The sequence below is a fragment of the Salvelinus namaycush genome, chromosome 24 (genome assembly GCF_016432855.1).
Source record: "Salvelinus namaycush isolate Seneca chromosome 24, SaNama_1.0, whole genome shotgun sequence".
Lineage (NCBI taxonomy): Eukaryota > Metazoa > Chordata > Actinopteri > Salmoniformes > Salmonidae > Salvelinus > Salvelinus namaycush.
Window position 1 is genome coordinate 10,142,453 of NC_052330.1, and position 21,066 is coordinate 10,163,518.

Sequence of the window (21,066 nt, forward strand, 5' to 3'; positions counted from 1 at the left end):
AGATAAACTGTCTGCAAAAGTGAAATGGGCTACTTCTTATGTGAATTAATGAGGAGGCGGAACACATCTCAATTCAAACAAATTTGACAAGTTGAAACATAGCCTATAGATAATTTGCAGCCAGCGTACCTTGGTTTGAGGGCAGAGCGGGTTAAACTGTCCTGTTGCGTAGCAATCACATTTTGGAACAGTGAGTGCATTCTGACATCACACGCATAAAACACTCACGCTGGGGTGACCGTTAGAGATATTTGGAACTCACATGTGAAAAGGTTCATTCAGTTTAGTTTCGGTTTGTTTTCAGACTTGATTTACTCGTGTTTTTTTAGTTTCTGTATAATAAAAACATTTTATTTTGCTTTTATATGATTTTGTTTCAGTTTCAGGGTTAGGGACCAGAATCTGATCTGTTTCACCTGTCTTTCTGCTTGTCTCCACCCCCCTGCAGGTGTCGCCCATCTTCCCTGTCATCCCCTGTGTATTTATACCTGTGTTCTCTCTTTGTCTGTTGCCAGTTTGTCTTGTCTCGTCAAGCCTACCAGTGTGTTTTTCGTACTCCTGTTTTTCTTGAGCCCGTTTTCTAGTTATCCCGGTTTTGATCATTCTGCCTGCCCTGACCCCGAGCCTGCCTGCCGTTCTGTACCTTTTACACTGCCCTGGATGACTGACCACTGCCTGCCCTGACACTGAGCCTGCCTGCCGCTCTGTACCTTACAGACTCAGCTCTGGAATAACAACTTCTGCCTGCCCTTGACCTGTCGTTTGCCTGCCCCCTGTTTTATTAATAAATATATATTATTCGAACTGTCTGCATCTGGGTCCTATCCTAGTCCTGATATGTAAACAAAGCAAAAAAAGAAACGTCCCTTTTTCAGGACCCTGTCTTTCAAAGATATTTCGTAAAAATCCAAATACTTTCACAGATCTTCATTGTAAAGGGATTAAATACTGTTTCCCATGCTTGTTCAATGAACCATAAACAATTAATGAACATGCACCTGTGGAACTGTCGTTAAGACACTAACAGCTTACAGACAGACGGTAGGCAATTAAGTTCAGAGTTATGGAAACATAGGACACTAAAGAGGCCTTTCTACTGACTCTGAAAAACACCAAAAGAAAGATGACCAGGGTCCCTGCTCATCTGCGTGAACGTGCCTTAGGCATGCTGCAAGGAGGCATGAGGACTGCAGATGTGGCCAGGGCAATAAATTGCCATGTCTGTACTGTGAGACGCCTAAGACAGTACTACAGGGAGACAGGATGGACAGCTGATCGTCCTCGCAGTGACAGACCACGTGTAACAACACCTGCACAGGATCGGTACATCTGAACATCACACCTGCTGGACAGGTACAGGATGGCAACAACAACTGCCCCAGTTTCACCAGGAACGCACAATCCCTCCATCAGTGCTCAGACTGTAGGCTGAGAGAAGCTGGACTGAGGGCTTGTAGGCTTGTAGGCCTGTTGTAAGGCAGGTCCTCACCAGACGTCATCGGCAACAACATCGCCTATGGGCACAAAGCCACCGTCGCTGGACCAGACAGGACTGGGAAAAAGTGATCTTCACTGACACGGTTTTGTCTCACCAGGGGTGATGGTCGGATTTGCGTTTATCGTCGAAGGAATGAGCATTACACCGAGGCCTGTACTCTGGAGCGGGATCGATTTGGAGGTGGAGGGTCCGTCATGGTCTGGGGCGGTGTGTCACAGCATCATCGGACTGAGCTTGTTGTCATTGCAGGCAATCTCAACGCTGTGCTGTACAGGGAAGACATCCTCCTCCCTCATGTGGTACCCTTCCTGCAGGCTCATCCTGACATGACCCTCCAGCATGACAATGCCACCAGCCATACTGCTTATTCTGTGCGTGATTTCCTGCAAGACAGGAATGTCAATGTTCTGCCATGGCCAGCGAAGAGCCCGGATCTCAATCCCAAATGAGCACGTCTGGGACCTGTTGGATCGGAGGGTGAGGGCTAGCGCCAATCCCCCCAGAAATGTCCAGGAACTTGAAGGTGCCATGGTGAAAGAGTGGGGTAAGAACTCACAGCAAGAACTGGCAAATCTGGTGCAGTCCATGAGGAGGAGATGCACTGCAGTACTTAATGCAGCTGGCGGCCACACCACATACTGATGGTTACTTTTGATTTTGACCCCCCCCCCATTTGTTCAGGGACACATTATTCAATTTCTGTTAGTCACATGCCTGTGGAACTTGTTCAATTTATGTCTCAGTTGTTGAATCTTGTTATGTTCATACAAATATTTACACATGTTAAGTTTGCTGAAAATAAACGCAGTTGACAGTGAGAGGACGTTTCCTTTTTTGCCGAGTTTATATATTTTTGGTGGATGTAACATCTTGCCACTGGGGGGAAGTAATACATAAGGTCATAGGCCAGGACCATAGACTTTGATCAAATCAAATCAAATCAAAACCAAATCAAATCAACTTTTATTTGTCACATACACATGGTTAGCAGATGTTAATGCGAGTGTAGCGAAATGCTTGTGCTTCTAGTTCTGACAATGCAGTAATAACCAACGAGTAATCTAACCTAACAATTCCACAACTACTACCTTATACACACAAGTGTAAAGGGATAAAGAATATGTACATAAAGATATATGAATAAGTGATAGTACAGAACGGCATAGGCAAGATGCAGTAGATGGTATCGAGTACAGTATATACATATGAGATGAGTAATGTAGGGTATGTAAACATAAAAGTGGCATAGTTTAAAGTGGCTAGTGATACATGTATTACATAAAGATGGCAAGATGCAGTAGATGATATAGATTACAGTGTATACATATACATTATATTAAGTGGCATTGTTTAAAGTGGCTAGTGATACATTTTTGATCAATTTCCATTATTAAAGTGAGCTGGAGTTGAGTCAGTATGTTGGCAGCAGCCACTCAATGTTAGTGGTGGCTGTTTAACAGTCTGATGGCCTTGAGATAGAAGCTGTTTTTCAGTCTCTCGGTCCCTGCTTTGATGCACCTGTACTGACCTCGCCTTCTGGATGATAGCGGGGTGAACAGGCAGTGGCTCGGGTGGTTGTTGTCCTTGATGATCTTTACGGCCTTCCTGTGACATCGGGTGGTATAGGTGTCCTGGAGGGCAGGTAGTTTGCCCCCAGTGATGCGTTGTGTAGACCTCACTACCCTTTGGAGAGCCTTCCGGTTGTGGGCGGAGCAGTTGCCGTACCAGGCGGTGATACAGCCCGACAGGATGCTCTCGATTGTGCATCTGTAGAAGTTTGTGAGCGCTTTTGGTGACAAGCCAAATTTCTTCAGCCTCCTGAGGTTGAAGAGGCGCTGCTGCGCCTTCTTCACAACGCTGTCTGTGTGGGTGGACCAATTCAGTTTGTCCGTGATGTGTACGCCGAGGAACTTAAAACTTAATACCCTCTCCACTACTGTCCCGTCGATGTGGGTAGGGGGGTGCTCCCTCTGCTATTTCCTGAAGTCCACAATCATCTCCTTTGTTTTGTTGACGTTGAGTGTGAGGTTATTTTCCTGACACCACCCTCCGAGGGCCCTCACCTCCTCCCTGTAGGCCGTCTCGTCGTTGTTGGTAATCAAGCCTACCACTGTAGTGTCGTCCGCAAACTTGATGATTGAGTTGGATGCGTGCATGGCCACGCAGTCGTGGGTGAACAGGGAGTACAGGAGAGGGCTCAGAACGCACCCTTGTGGGGCCCCAGTGTTGAGGATCAGCGGGGTGGAGATGTTGTTACCTACCCTCACCACCTGGGGGCGGCCCGTCAGGAAGTCCAGTACCCAGTTGCACAGGCCGGGGTCGAGACCCAGGGTCTCGAGCTTGATGACGAGTTTGGAGGGTACTATGGTGTTAAATGCTGAGCTGTAGTCGATGAACAACATTCTCACATAGGTATTCCTCTTGTCCAGATGGGTTAGGGCAGTGTGCAGTGTGGTTGCGATTGCGTCGTCTGTGGACCTATTGGGGCGGTAAGCACATTGGAGTGGGTCTAGGGTGTCAGGTAGGGTGGAGGTGATATGGTCCTTGACTAGTCTCTCAAAGCACTTCATGATGACGGAAGTGAGTGCTACGGGGCGGTAGCCGTTCAGCTCAATTACCTTAGCTTTCTTGGGAACAGGAACAATGGTGGCCCTCTTGAAGCATGTGGGAACAGCAGACTGGGATAAGGATTGATTGAATATGTCTGTAAACACACCAGCCAGCTGGTCTGCGCATGCTCTGAGGACGCGGCTGGGGATGCCGTCTGGGCCTGCAGCCTTGCGAGGGTTAACACGTTTAAATGTTTTACTCACCTCGGCTACAGTGAAGGAGAGTCCGCAGGTTTTGGTAGCGGGCCGTGTCAGTAGCACTGTATTGTCCTCAAAGCGAGCAAAGAAGTTATTTAGTCTGTCTGGGAGCAAGACATCCTGGTCCGCGACAGGGCTGGTTTTCTTTTTGTAATCCGTGATTGACTGTAGACCCTGCCACATACCTCTTGTGTCTGAGCCGTTGAATTGCAACTCTACTTTGTCTCTATACTGACGCTTAGCTTGTTTGATTGCCTTGCGGAGGGAATAGCTACACTGTTTGTATTCGGTCATGTTTCCGGGTCACCTTGCCCTGGTTAAAAGCAGTGGTTCGCGCTTTCAGTTTCGTGCGAATGCTGCCATCAATCCACGGTTTCTGGTTTGGTAATGTTTTTATAGTTGCTGTGGGTACGACATCGCCGATATGCATAACATCTCTGTAGCTGTGTCATAGTGACGTCTGTGAGATCATGGGCAGCGCCATTGAGGCCATCTCATCTTGAAATAGTCCATGGGGATCCGTTTCAGGAAGCTAGGTGTACGTCAGTGCCAAATGTGGAGGTGTGGCTGTTTATATTCAGAACCAGATTCCTGTAAAGCTCAGAGAGGATCTCATGTTAAATACTGTTGAAGTAATATGGCTACAGGTTCATCTGCCTCACCTGAAGCCCATTCTTGTGGGAAGCTGCTATAGACCAACAAGTGCTAACAGTCAGTATCTGAATAAAATGTGTGAAATGATTGATAATGTATTTAATATCAACAGAGAGGTATATTTTCTTGCAAACAGAGGAAGATCTTCAAAGGTAAGTGATTTATTTTATCGCTATTTCTGATTTTTGTGACGCCTCTGCTGGTTTGGAAAATGTTTTTAATACTGGTGTATGCGGGGCGCTGTCCTCAGATAATTGCATGGTATGCTTTCGCCTTTTTGAAATCTGACAACGCGGTTGGATTAACAAGAAGTTAAGATTTCTGCGCGCTCCGGCTTCACCGGATGTTGTCGATTTTGATCCCGGTAACGGGATCTGTGACTACTAAGCATGCACCCATTAAGAAAATGACTGTAAAAATGTGTGGCTTGATGAGGAATTGAAACATTGTATGGTTGAGAGGAATTAGGCAAAAGGAATGGCAAATAAATCCGGCTGCACAACCGATTGGCAAACGTACTGCAAATTAAGAAATCAATTGACTAAACGGAATAAAATGAACAAGAACCTATACTATGAAACAAAGATAAATTATATAAAAAATTATAGTGAAAAGCTTTGGAGCACCTTAAATAAAAATTAGGGCAAAAAGGCAAACTCAGCTTCATCATTCATTAAATCAGATGGCTCAGTCATCACAAAACACACTGATAATGCCATATACTTTAAGGATTTTCATGGGCAAGATTAGCAAAGTTAGGAATGACATGCCAGCAACAAACACTGATGCTACACATCCAAGTATAACTGATCGAATTCTGATAGACAAGCATTGTAATTTTGAATTACGAAAAGTGAGTGTGGAAGAGGTGAAAAAATGACTGAGGATAAAATCGGATGATATTGCCACTCCTCTTTGCCATATCTTCAATCTAAGCCTACTAGAAAGTGTGTGCCCTCAGGCCTGGAGGGAAGAAAAAGTAATTCCACTACCCAAGAATAGTAAAGCCGCCTTTACGGGCTCAAATAGCCAACCAATCAGGCTGTTACCAACCCTTAGTAAACTTTTGGAAAAAATTGTCAGACACAATGCTATTTACCTGAAAACAAATTGACAACAGACTTTCAGCACGCTTATAGGGAAGGACTTTCAACAAGCATGACACTTACACAAATGACTGATGATTGGCTGAGAGAAATGTATGATAAAAAGATGTGGGCACTGTCTTCTGATGGCGGTGATGGGGAAGAAACGGTGATCAACAGTGTTATTGTCAAGGAAGACGTTGATCAAGTTTTGAAATCTGTGGAATGCCCGGTGGAAGCAGAGTATGATTGCAAATGTGGAGGGAGTCGAAAAGAGAACACAGGAGGCTGTTGTATAAAACACACGTCTATGGATTATTCAAAATAAGGGCAACCAAGGCATCAATGACAGAGTCTAGCTACATTTTCATATATTATACGTTCTAATCTTGTTAGGAAGTCTTTTTCATTGCAAGTGAAAGCTTACGGTTAGCTAGCTAACTAACATTAGCTCGCTGGCTCGCTATGATCTGTGCATGACCTGTGTAGTAATATTATTTGTATCTCAGAAAGCCATTTGTATTGCTAGTTATAGCCTAATGTTAGCTAGCCAGCTAACATTGAACCTAGTTGTTAGTTGTTAGTTTTAGCTACCTGCAGATTCATGCATGGTGCATGCTAGTATGGGTTGGGATCAATGTTCTTCTAATTTTAATGGGGCACTGTGCAAATTTTAGGTCTCGTGAGCGGAAACTTGAACATTGTGAGAATTTTGTGCAACTTCCGGCATTCATTTACTATTACCACTGAGGATGTACCCTTACAGTTTTAGACAGTATCCAATAGTCTATTGTGGCTATTTGAACATAATGTAGTCCTACCAACAAAACCAATGGAGCAAATCCCATAACATTTTCACATGGAAATAGCATTAGATTTGTATAAGATAGCCTACAGTAGCCTATATGTGGTGTTCAGTGCAGGCCTACATTGCATGAGACTTAAAAAAAAAATTACATTATGAAGGGCTTGACATTAATTAAGGATTTTGTACTTGGTCTGTAACATGATGGGCCAAATAGGTGACCGTAAATTGCATTGTATTGTGTTGTATGATGCAAGAAGCGACTTTATAAATAAATTATTATTACCATACAGAGAATTAGACATGGTACAATAGGCTACCCCTCTGCCTATTGGCTTATTTGCATATTCAAGCCTGTCTCAAAATACAACACTGCCCCTTTAATTAAGACACAAGCTTTTTACCTGACTGGCTTTTCAAAGACAACTTGAAATGTAGCCTACACATTTTGTGCTATTGTAGGAAACAGTAACTCCCCATTGCTGACCTATACTTATCTATAACTGGGCTAATAACTTGCTAACTAGAAAAGATTATCAACAAATGTGCACACATGCGGCTCTGCGCTCTGATCTGAACTGATCTGAAAAGCGCATTCACTCACGGGTGATTAAGAGACCACTGGTGGGCTACCCCCACCAATAGAATTCTACTCCGTTGCGCTCTGGCTCTGCCTACAACAAATTCCCAAACTCAATTTTGCAAAGTTAGAATTGATTTGGTTTGTTGCATTGAAAAGGGGCTGATTTAATGTTGATTCGGTCATAGAAAAACATTGATATAGTGCAAACTAATGGGGTGAACTCAGTGAAGTTCAATCTCTTGCATCTCTGCATGGCATGGCATTTCCTCTGTGCCGCAGTCCTGGAGGGAACATTGGTTTGGATCATGGTTAATTGTTTAGCTAGCTAGCTAGCTGGCTACATGTCTAAACAAAAAACTCCACTATGCATGTAACCATTTCAATGTACCGTTTACAAGTTCTGTATCCTCTGCATGTGACAAATGAACTTTTATTTTAATTGATATAGTGTGTGTTTACCAGAGATGGTAATGTGAAGAACAACATGACCTGCACCCCTGCCAAGGACTAGATAAAGTGTATTTGTACTACTACTTTTTTCTACTACTTTCGCCACTTTGGTGAAATCTTTGGTTGTTTAGTTTACTACACTACTTCACTCACTCTGTTTAGCACATGGTCTCACAAGTGAATCCTTAAAGAGGGGTGGGGCTAAGGCTTAAGAGGGTGAGAACGATGCTGAATGGGTGTAGACAAAGGGGAGTTGTCCAGTAGGTGTACCAAAATATTCATGGGCCATTTTCTCAAAAGTGGGGTTACAAGTTTATCAACTTTCAAAGCAAAATTACTTTCCCATTGTTCCTCAACTGCAGTGTATGATATACCATTGTCTAGCTCTGAGTCTCGACTTTTATCCAATGTAAAAAAAACACAATTTCAAATTTTGCCACATAAGACCGAATCGAGGCAGTCAGTAAAAAATGTGATAAACAATGTTAGTTTCAGTTTTCATTTACTATAAGATCCTTTATTCAAAGTGATGGCCTATGAGCGCATCCAGAACCAGTGCCAAATCCCATGATGGGGCAAGTGGCTTGGAGATCGGACTGAGACGGTGCGCTGCCTTCATCAGGCCCCGAAAGGGAAGGCGTACAGAAGCACATCTGGCCATTTGTGGGCCAACATGCCCACTGGTGATGCACGGGTTGACTCATAACCTGCAGTTGAGCAGGTTTAGGGTCATGAAATATTGTGTGGATGAAGGGCAGGTTGAGTAAAGAGAAAACAATGCATTCAAAATCCCTAAATGTGAGGCACTTCAAACACGGCACATCAAGGGAACTGTACTGTTCAGATGGGTTAAATGGAATAGTAACTGAAATCTGGACACTGACTGTAGGTCTATAACCTCTCACATAACATAATATAATATTAACTCTTGCAAAATTAAACATTTCTTGCAGTAAAATGATACACCAAATCGGGATCAGGAATGGTGAAATAAGATGTATTTTTTTCAGTATCTTGAGAGAATGAATGCGGGGTTAGTTGTAAAGTTGCTATCTTTATCAGCGTCATACAATTTGATAGTATTTCAACCACATAAAGTATGCATCAAAGCTGAACTGAAATATGTTGGGACATTTTCAAAGCTTTTAATTCCCTTAAAACTAATGTCATTTGGAAGTTTTGCATGAAAAAACTTTGTCAGATGTTTTTTGTTTTGTTATTGCATTTCCTCCCCGGGCCCTAAACATCTTTGCTGCGTGAGAGAAGCAGAGATAAAAGAGAACTTTATATGTAAGACATATTTTCTGGTGAGCAAGGGTTTATCCAGTCTTGTAGGCAACAAGTAATGACAGAAGAGAAGCTGCATGCATCTAAATATAGAGAAGTTGACTAACAAATATCCTACCAAAATGACGGAAATTACAAGCAGAAACATAGGCCTATCTAAATTAGGCTTTAAAAAAGCCTAGAGGGTTGTTGTGATCTCCCATCACGATGAACAGGCGACGCTATGCATTGTCCTTGGATGTACAGCACCAGTCAAAAGTTTGGACACACCTACTCATTCCAGGGTTTTCTTTATTTTGACTATTTTCTACATTGTAGAATAATAGTGAAGATATCAATAGTGAAGACATCAAAACTATGAAAAAACACATATGGAATCATGGAGTAACCAAAACAGTGTTAAACAATATTTTATATTTGAGATTCTTCAAAGTAGCCACCCTTTTTTGCCTTGATGACAGCTTTTCACACTCTTGGCATTCTCGCAACCAGCTTCATGAAGTAGTCACCTGGAATGCATTTCAATTAACAGGTGTACCTTGTTAAAGGTTCATTTGTGGAATTTCTTTCCTTCCTAATGCGTTTGAGCAGTTGTGTTGTGACAAGTTAGGGGTGGTATACAGAAGATAGCCCTGTTTGTTAAAAGACCGAGTCCATATTATGGCGAGAACATCTCAAATAAACAGAGAAAAGACAGTCCATCATTAGGTCAGTCAATCTGGAAAATGTAAAGAACTTTGAACGATTCTTCAAGTGCAGTCGCAAAAACCATCAAGCGCTATGATGAAACTGGCTCTCACAAGGATCGCCACAGGAATGGAAGACCCAGAGTTACCTCTGCTGCAAAGAATACGTTCATTAGAGTTATCAGCCTCAGAAATTGCAACCCAAATAAATGCTTCACAGAGTTCAAGTAACATCAACTGTTCAGAGGAGGCTGCGTGAATCAGGCCTTCATGGTCGAATTGCTGCAAAGAAACCACTACTAAAGGACACCAATAAGAAAAAGAGACTTGCTTGGGCCAATAAACACGAGCAATGGACATTAGACTGGTGGAAATCTATCCTTTGGTCCGATGAGTCCAAATTTGAGATTTCTGGCTCCAAACACCGTCTTTGTGAGACGCAGATGATCTCTGTTTGTGTGGTTCCCACCGTGAAGCATGTTGGAGGAGGTGTGATGGTGTGTGGGTGCTTTGCTGGTGACACTGCACAAATCATGCTTCATTGACATCATGGCCAATGTTGAATGTTTATCATTTTAAACTTGGAAAAGAGACCCTTAATCCCAGATTTGGGACCACACAGCCACTCCACTGAATAGCAGGCTAGTGATTGCTTTGCAATGCTTGTAGTTAGCCACTGATTCCTTCCAAACCACTCATTGTTGAATTTGCGATTTCCAACGTGTTTTGTAATGTTTATGTCCAATGGCCGATGAGCAGCCAATACGTTTACAACATTACAGTCGGTGATGTCTTTAGCCATAAAGATAGACGGATGGATTTTGTACAAGTAAGTGCAAGTATTTATATACATAAATAGTGACGTCTACTATTATTACATATTGCCTATTGTGTAAGTACAGTATATATAAGGGGCTCAATAGAAATTGCTTACCCGGCCTCAAACCTCACTGCCGTAGATGTATTGTCCAACCTGACCAGGACATGTTGGCCCTGTAACAACGGATGGAAGTGCCTGAGGACTAGTAACACAGTGTAGAGCTCGAGAAAGTTCATATGGGCTGTACTCGGAGAGTACCATTCACTGTACGCCCTTCGTGAACTGCTCCCCATCCCTGTAGTGACGCATCCATCGTCACTGCTTTGCACGTGATGGCTCTCTCATTGGTGAAGCCCTGTGACAAGAGGGATGGGTCTCTCCAGCATTGAAGTGCTGATAGACACTTCAACTACAGAAGCACACGTCTGTGCCAGTGGAGTGACGGGCCCAAGCGGAGTGATGTCACCCAACGCTGGAAGTCTCTTATGAGGAGAAGGCCAAGCGGAACTACCCCTATCATGGAGGCCATGAACCCAAGAAGCCTCAGACACATCCAGTAGGTGATTGATGTTGCCGGGCGAGACACCGAGAGGCAATGGCAAAAAGCCGTCACTCTTTCCACGTTGAGGGCTACTCGACAGACCCAGAGGCAAACCCAAACATATGTTCTGTTGGGTCAGCAAGAACGAGTTTTTGGCACAATTTATCCTGAAGCTAGAGTGAGCAGGTGCGACAACAGCTGGGCTGTGTGATCCGCTGCCAGCCAGGTAGCCTACTGGATAAGAGCATTAGGCCAGTAACCGAAAGGTCGCTGGTTCGTATTCCCGAGCTGACTGTATGTCACTTTGGATAAATGCAAAATGTTAGATTTTATATTATATTCATCTAAAACATTTCTAAGATGGCCTAACCTCTTTCCATCTTGGGTGCATAGTTAATCATTGACCTGACCTCAACTTTCCCCAAAAAGGCTGTGCTGCAGGATGACACATGCTCGAAACTGCAGTCATGAACAGCAAAAAACATTGGTTGGGCCTTTTTAAATCAGTTTATATTTTTTGCCTAAATAATTTTTTTCCCCCAAATTCCCTTTTCTCGTTTAAAAAAAATTGTACTTGCCCTTTTATTCAGTGCGCATGCCCTGTTGTTTGATTAGCAGTATTTCTATAGCACAGGTCCCAGTTTTGGGACTGGTGCAGCAGATAATAGTTCCTGTAACACAGGATAAATTATGAAACAGGAGAACATGGCTTCTCTTTCAAAGGTTCTCTCAATTTATTTATTTTCAACATTCTCTCAAGTCCAAATCGTCTTTTTCTGTCTTCTCATTGTATTTCAATGTTTTCTTTAAAATGTATTTAATAATCTGTCTCATAAATCCCTGACATATTAGTTCATACACATATCAAACAAACATTAATTTACACATCAAAAACATGAAATTCCAATCCAATTTACTCTTAACTTTAATTAACCTGTTTAGGTTATAATTATGTAGTTGACTGTTGCCCGCTATATCCCCATAGGAGACTGTATAACATCAAAGCCTTTAAAGACTGGTATAACTCATTGGAATTTATTTTATACACATGCTCAAAATACATCCAGCCAGTGTAAGAAGGGCTAACAGAAAGACGAGACTATTGCAAATTAAATTAATGCTAATTATTGGGAAATGACTGAACAAGCTAGCATATTGCTAACCGAAGCTAGCAACCAACTGACCGGAGCTAGCAAACAGCTAACCTGAGCTAGCCAAAAGCTAACCGCTTTTCTGACATTTACAGTACAACAATTACAAAGTTCTTAAACATCACAGTTACAACATTCAATTCTCTTAACCCTTAGGATATTGTCAGGAGTGTCTTTTTCAAAAATAAAAATGTCAACAATTTGTTTTTTTGTAGATCAAAGGAATGCATCGCCATCATTTCATTTTACACTCAACATGCGTTTTCCGTCTAGTACGAAGTTATGCAATTACTATGTCGTTCAAAACCATTACATTCACCTCAACAGGCAAGTTACAAAACTATATTGTGGTATTCAGTGTATTTTTGCACTTTACTGACCTGTAATACAGGATAAATGATGAAACAGGAGAATGTGGCTTCTCTTTAAAAGGTTCTCTCAATTATGAGAACACACATGTGCAGGATTGCATATAGTCCCAGTGTCACACCCTGAGACGTTTTATTTCTCTATTTGGGTAGGTCAGGGTGTGATTTGGGGTGGGCATTCTATGTTGTTTATTTCTTTGTTTTTGGCCGAGTATGGTTCCCAATCAGAGGCAGCTGTCTATCGTTGTCTCTGATTGGGAATCATACTTAGGCAGCCCTTTTTCCCACTTTCTGTTGTGGGATCTTGTTTTTGTTAGTTGCTTGTTTAGCGCTACTATACTTTACGTGTCGTTTATCTTTCTTGTTTTTTTGGTGTTCATTTAATAAATTCAAAATGTACGCCTACCACGCTGCACCTTGGTCTCATTCCGACGACAGCTGTAACACCCAGTGCGAATCGAGCACGTCTCACTGCACCCTACTGGCCAACAGTAGTATAAACGCATCGCAATGGCGAGACCTTGGAGGACTGACATTTCAGTAAAATCATTCTACCCCAATACAAAGAAACAGTATATAAACACAAATGTGAACTTACATTTTTTGTGCGTCACACACTCCCTGACAAAAATAAACTGTCTCCTGACATTCCCAAAACTCAAAATCTAAACCTCAAAATCTGAAAACTCCTTTTTCATCAATAGCATGTAAGTGGGCCGCATGTAAGGTGCAAGTGAGTAGGGTTGAGGAATGTAGTAAGGTGTTTCCCATACTGGTAAGTAAGGCGCACTGTGTGTGACACCGCCGAGTGTGTTCACTGTAGGGTGTGATTGCATTGCACAGATGTGTCCCCATTGTGAGTATGTTGTTCCACATCACTGAATCTTGAGTGTCTGTTTCTCTGCATAGAACGCTTCTCTGGTGCTGGTTTAGTTGGACAAGGTGGTGGAGGTTCAACCTTTAAATCATTCACAAGTAGTAACAAGTTTCTGTGCAGTGTTCTGGTTTTACGCCTGTCTCCCACCTCGGGATGTGTATACCAGATTGTATACTATGTATACCAGATTGTCTGCAAACTGTTCCTTCCCTACTTAGATCACTTTCTCCCAGTATGATCTTAGCTTCCTGGGCCCATCCCACTCACTGAGGTTCCTAACCAGAACTCGGTCTCCAGGTTGTAGAACTACCCCTTTCATCTCTAGCATTTGACTACTTGCTGTTCTCGTTTGCAATCCGATATGCTTCAGTCATTCTTCCTGCCCACTCTTTTGCATATCTCTTGTGTGCGACTGGGTCTCCCTCTCTCAACAAGCCAAACAACAAGTCTACTGGAAGGCGTGGATGGTGACCATAGAGCAAATAGCAGGGTGAATAACCAGTGGACTCATGTCGGGTGCAGTTGTATGCGTGTACAATTTGCGGAAGATGGTCCTTCCATCTCTCCTTCTCTTTGTCTACCAGCGTTCGCAACATATGTAGCAAGGTGCGGTTAAATCTCTCAGCTGGGTTACCTTGGGCATGGTATGGTGATGTTCGGGAATGGCCAACCCCCGACAACTGCTGGAGTGTACGGAACAGCTCAATCTCAAACTCTTTGTCGGGTAAGCTTGAGGAAATCTTGTAAAATGATCAACCACCACCAGAATATACTCATAATCTCCTCGGCTGGTCTCCAGATGTAAGTAATTAAGACAGATGAGCTCGAGGAGTGAGCTAGACGTGATGCTACCCATAGGTGCTCGCACATGCATGGCAGGTTTCTTCTGCTTTATGCACGGACATTTCCTTATGACATAGTTCTCGATTTCCTTCTTTACATATGGCCAGTAGAACCTCTCTCTAGCAAGGTTGAGTACTCTTTCGGTACCAACATACCTCCTGACGTCACCCACTGTCTTTGGTGTCTTGGTTTTCAGGGACCGCACAGCTTCCAGGTGCTTAGAGTCAATCCCCTTCGGCCGACACGAGGCACCCCACGTACCGGACCTCCCGGTGGAAGAGTTTACACTTCTCTGGCCGGAGTTTCACTCCATGGCGTTGGAGAGCCTTGAGGACTTTCCGGATTCCGTCCTCATGCTCCCCAAATGACTTTTTATAGCAAAGGACAACGTCCAGGTATGGTATACAACATTCATCCCTGAAGGAGCTCAGCATCTCCTCCATGCTCCTCTGGAATGCTGCTTGTGCGTTGGAGAGTCCAAATGAAATTCTCACCCATTCATAGTCCCCGGGGGGTGATGAAGGCGGTGAGATGTCGAGAACCCTCTGCTATGAAACCTTGATGGTAGGCTTTTCCCTGTTCCAAGATGCTGAACCAGGAGTAGCCACCAAGGGTGTCTGTCAGATCTTGGATTCTGGGTAATCGGTGCCTGTCAGGTACCGTCCTCTGGTTTAACAGACGGTAGTCAATACCGAGGCGCAACGTACCATCCTTTTTACGGACGCACACAACAGGAGCGGAGTAAGGATACTTAGATTTCACTATTCACCCCTTCATCAGAAGATACTGAATATATCCCCTAACTTCTTGGAACAATGGCTTCGGGACTGACGAGTACGCTCTCTGCACAGGAATCTCATCTTTGAGGTTGAGTGACATTTGTAGGCTTGGAATACACCCAAGGTCATTGCTGTCTTAAGCAAGTGCTGCTGATTCTTCATATAACATCTTCTTGGTTGTCTCTTGCTGCTTCTCATCTAGGTGACTGATGCTAACTGGCGGGTGCCACAGTGACGGGTTTCCATCAGCTGGTGGGGTGTTAACACTGTTGACCTTCACATTGAACTCTGATTTGCTTGATGAGTCTGTTTCAACCACCTGAACGGGCTGAATACTGCCCAGAGCTGTCTTTCTTGGCAGGATGATGTTGTGTTTTGTGTTGTTGCCTACAGGCACTGCTACATATGGCCTCCTTGGGTCCTGGATTTCTAGCAAGCCTTCACCCATATCCAGTTGCTGTAGCGGCATACTGTTTTCATCTGGCTCAAACAACACCAGGGCATCGGATTGGTCCATAGTGAGCGGAACTCTACACTTAAACCAAGCTACCTGGCCAGCGGTAATGACTATGTCCTGATGGCCAACTCTCAGGCGTCCTTGCTGCACATTGGGTGTTATGGTCTGCATACAGCTCACAATGGTCTTTGCTTTGTCAATCAGGACAGAGATGGCCCCACAGAGTAGGGTAATGAGGGTAGGTATGAGTCTCTGGTTTTCCTTGGACCAGTTCTCCAAGTACGTTGAACCCAAGCAATGGCCTCTCCAGTCATAGACTACTCACTAGGAAAGTGACGTTGATTAACAGGCTGGGGTCCTCATTCTCAGGTAAGTTTACTGTTATGGCAAACCCAACTGTCGAAAGGGATGAGGTCTCCATTTACTGCATACACCTCCAACTCGTTTCAATGAGCGGTCTAATATCCAGATCAGGTAGGTATTTGTCTTTCCAAATATGATCTATCATGCTGACTTGAGCTCCTTTGTCAAGCAAAGCACTCACTGCTAAGCCATTCAAGTTACACTGGGTCGGGGCTCTTCTCCCTATGAGTCTTGCAACGTGTTCATTTTTAGCAGCTGGTGGGTCTGGTGAGGGTAAAGTGGAGGTCTTTCTCGGTCTTTGTTGTATGCTGACTTCTTCTGGCGTGATACAGGGAGGAGTATTGGGATTACCTCATGGCTCTGCATTAAGTTCAGTTCTTTGGACACTGTTAGCCTGGGATGGTTGTCGAGGCCCCCACAGTGACTGGCTCCAGTTTCCCCGGCACTTTGGGTTTCTTTAGACGGCCCATGGCCCTGTGACCTTCCTCACTGCAGAAGAAGCAATGACTACAATTAGATAGACCCTGTTCGACACATTGTGAACAGCCTTAAGGTTTCTCTCATCTAGGCTGCGTTGTTTTACTCGTGGGACATCGGCACATATGATCTGATTGCTGTTGCGGTATTGACTGTTTCATTGAATCGATAATGCTGGTGAGTGCATCTATTTTGGCTAAAAGATGTTGTATGGTGTCAATCTGGGTTCTACGCCCAGATGCCTCTAGATTGGCACTGGAGTCTGGTACAACTCCTAACTGCGCGCATATGACGTGTGTTGTCAAGGCATGGGGCCTAGCCTTCATTGTCTCTCACTTTCCTCACTCATTATTCTCATCACACGTCTCAATATTGTCTCGTCACTGACATCGTTACCTGAGAGTAGGGGGTTTTAGTTCTCGGCGAATGTCTGTGTATTTACGCCCAAGCCCCTGGTGCACAGTGTGTAGGAAAACATCTTGAACAGTGGCACTGTATTTTATGCCTGCGTCAGGTAATTTAGATGAGAACAGGACTCGTTGTTTTAGAGGAACTGTTGTGGTGTCTCTTGCTCATTTTGCCTAGTGCACATTAGCTCCTGGAATAGTTCAGTACTGTTCTTTTCTCTTAAGTGGGCCTGTAGGAACCCCTTGAGCTCCGCTACTGTCATTTCCTCTTTATTCATCAAAATGTCTTTGAAATTTCCTGGTTTTATTATTCTGAGCAAGTCTCTGACCATTTCCGAATCATTGAAGTCTTCTTTGACTCCTTCCTCCTTCTATCTGCTTACACACACTGTTGTAGGTGATGTCTGATGTGCAGTCACCAATTTGACCCCCCTGTATTTTGAATTCTCTACGATGGTAGGAGGTGGGAGAGGTCTCTTAAGGAGATCACCTTCTCGTATTTTGGGTGTGTCGTCAGCGCAGACTACAGGCTTCTGCATGGCGTGTCACTGTATTGTGTTGTAGAGGGCGGTGTGGACACCGGCTGTGAGGTAGGTGCGGTAACATGTCGTAGAAGTCAATGGCTAAGCTCCTCGTAGCTTGTGAGCACTCTATGTAAATCAGTATTTGGTGTCGTTTTGACTGTGCTAGCTCTGACTGTATGAGCCATCTTAATAAATGGAGTAGCATCAACGAGACTAGCTGTGACTGCATGAGCTATTTCAGTAGGTGGAGGGATTGTTAGTGTGTCGCACAGCTCAATATTATCACTTGGGTCAAACAGTGGTGTTACATTATGAGTCTGTATAACAGCATCAACATTATCTTTCAAAGCCAACAATTCAACCATACCGGCATCCTCTGACTTAAGTAATGACTTACTGTACGTAAAGGCGATGATATAATCAAAGCAACCTTCATGATCACCCTTTTCGAGCTCTGACAGGTCTTTGTCTTGAACGTGACCCACGGTATTGTCAATATGAAAAAGTTCCTTTGTTGACAGGCTGAGCAGGCTCTTCCTGATGTCCCATACCAGGCTCTTCCTTCCACTGTCCGACATTGTAAGTTCTTCATTTTCTTCACGAACGGTCAGCACAGTCCAGAATCAAGAATCAGTCTCTGCTCACATCAGTCTGTCCGTGACATGGATTTCAGCCACAGATCCGTCTTGGTCCCAGATGTTATCTATCACTGGCCAACAGGTGGCGCCAATCCCAGACGAGCCCCCAAAATCTGTTACAGGTCCGTTTTGGGACTGGTGCAGCAGATAATAGTTCCTTTAACACAGGATAAATGATGAAACAGGAGAACGTGGCTTCTCTTTCAAAGGGTCTGAATACTTATGTCAATGTAATATTTCCGTTTTTGCAAAAATGTCTAAAAAACTGTTTTTGCTTTGTCATTATGGGGTATTGTGTGTAGATTGATGAGGCAACGTAATGTAACAAAATATGAAAAAAGTCAAGGGGTCTGAATACTTAACACAGTCAAAAAGTCATAATTATGACTAAACCCTGCCCATTTCCACAATGTATCTTCTTAAAATTTGATTTTAAACCTAACCCTACCTAGTGAAGGAGAAGTTTGATGCGTTGGTCCAGCAGACCTTCTGCGCATGTGGGCTGAAGTGTCTGGGAACGAGATTAGGTGTAATGTGACTAAAATAACTTCACGTTAGAGCGCGTGCCATCCTTCAGTACAACATGTCACCCTTTATAAAGCACATGATTATATTCAACCTAGTGGGTTACGTCAGTCACATTTGACATTGGTGATTATGTCACACAGTTAAGGCACATTTATGAACCCTTTATAAAGCATGACATATGGTTAAAGCTGCTTTGTAACACATGTATGTAGTGATTATGACGGCTTTATGAACCCTTTATAAGCTTAACCTCCTTTAAATCAGGAACACATTTTGGCTACAGAGGTATTTGGTATGTTATGAATTTTGACTTAGGAATTATCCAAGTCGATTTTCTGTGGGGGGGTATGTTAGTGAATCTCAGTGACCCTACAAGTCACAATTATATATGTCACAGTTGCATCATTGTATATACTGTACACCAGTACCTGCCAAAGGCATTGAATACAACACTTTCAGTGATTGATATGTACAGTATACGTTTCCTCCTTCATGTGAGATTTTGAAATAAACATGTTATGTGTTCTTTCTTGTCTATCAACGTAGTCTTAATATGTCTTTGTTATTCAGAGACTAATGCAATGGTCTGATGCAGAAGAAAGTGTCAAATTAGACAGACTGTAACTTGAGCCCTCTCATTATGACTGTTTTTCCTGTCAGTCCCTGTGTGCAGTTTCTCCAATGGTAAACTCTACCTCTGGCCCTCGCCAGTCATGCTGTTCACACCTTCCCAACCAGGGGACTCATTAGCTCCTAACACAGCCTGATGTTTACCTGGCTGTTTTGACAACCTGGTGCATTAGCCACGTTTTATACAACACAATTAAATGCGCTCTGTGTACTACGGAAGCTTAATGAACAAACATCTAGTCTTGCTCCTGAGGCTGATGCTTCCCACAGGCTTTTTGAAAAGTTGGTTGGACAATTTGGTTTATTGCATCACTGAATAAATAAAGTTATATGTGTTCTATTGTTAAACAAAAACTTTATCTACCTTCGATTTGTCTTATACAACAGTGATTTCCCCTGTTAAATAAGTGTTCTATGCCTATGTCCAAGGGTCAGGCAGCACATCATGCACGGTTACATAAACTGTAAGTTTATGCTGCAGACACATATAACAACAGAACCGTCAGTAAACTCCAGGAACCCCAAGCCCACATGCAGGACAGAGTTTGATTCAGGAAAACTTTGTAAAGTAAACATAGATATCAAATCAAATTGTATTTTTCACATGCGCTGAATACAACAGGTGAAATATAAAGAGCAGCAGTAAATGACAATAGCGGGGCTATATACAGGGGGTAACGGTACAGAGTCAGGGGGCACCGGTGTTGAAGTAATTGATGTAACTATGTACATGTAGGTAGAGTTATTAAAGTGGCTTTGCATAGATAATAACAGAGAGTAGCAGCAGCGTGGGGGGGGGGGGGTGCAAATAGTCTGGGTAGCCATTTGATTAGCTGTTCAGGAGTCCTATGGCTTGGGGGTAGAAGCTGTTAAGAAGCCTCTTGGACCTAGACTTGGCGCTCCGGTACTGCTTGCCGTGCGGTAGCAGAGAGAACAGTCTATGACTAGGGTGGCTGGAGTCTTTGACAATTTTTAGGGCCGTCCTCTGACACCGCCTGATATAGAGGTCCTGGATGGCAGGAAGCTTGGCCCAGGTGATGTACTGGGACCTACGCACCTACCCTCTGTAGTGCCTTGTGGTCGGAGGACGAACAGTTGCCATACCAGGCAGTGATGCAACCCGTCAGGATGCTCTCGATGGTGCAGCTGTAAAACCTTCTGAGGACCCATGTCAAATCTTTTCAGTCTCCTGAGGGGGAGTAGGTTTTGTCGTGCCCTCTTCACTGTCTTGGTGTGCTTGGACCATGTTAGTTTGTTGGTGATCTGGACGCCAAGGAACTTGAAGCTCTCAACCTGCTCCACTACAGCCCCGTCGATGAGAATGGAGGCGTGCTCGGTCCTCCTTTTCCTGTAGTCCACAATAATCTCCTTTGTCTTGATCACGTTGAGGGAGAGGTTGTTGTCCTTGCACCACATGGTCAGGTCTCTGACCTCCTCCCTATAGGCTGTCTCTGACCTCCTCCCTAATGAAACTGGTATACTTTTTTATTTATCACAATTTTCTTTAACCAATTGTGGTCTTTAATGCAGGGCCGACAAACAAGTTCCTTACTTTCTCCCCCTTCCACTTTCCTCTTCCATTTTTGCGGTAACACTGTGATTAGTTGGTTGTAATTTTGAGTAGAGCAGACACTTCCATATGTTTTTGTTAGCTGCATGTGTGACATAACTCCACAAGTTCAAAAAAAGAAATCTCCAAAAATATGCTTTTTTTTATCAATTAGTATATTTGAGTTCAACAACAATATTTGTTGTATTGTTACCCATGTCTTGATTATAATAGATTTTTGTTTACAAAAATAAAATTA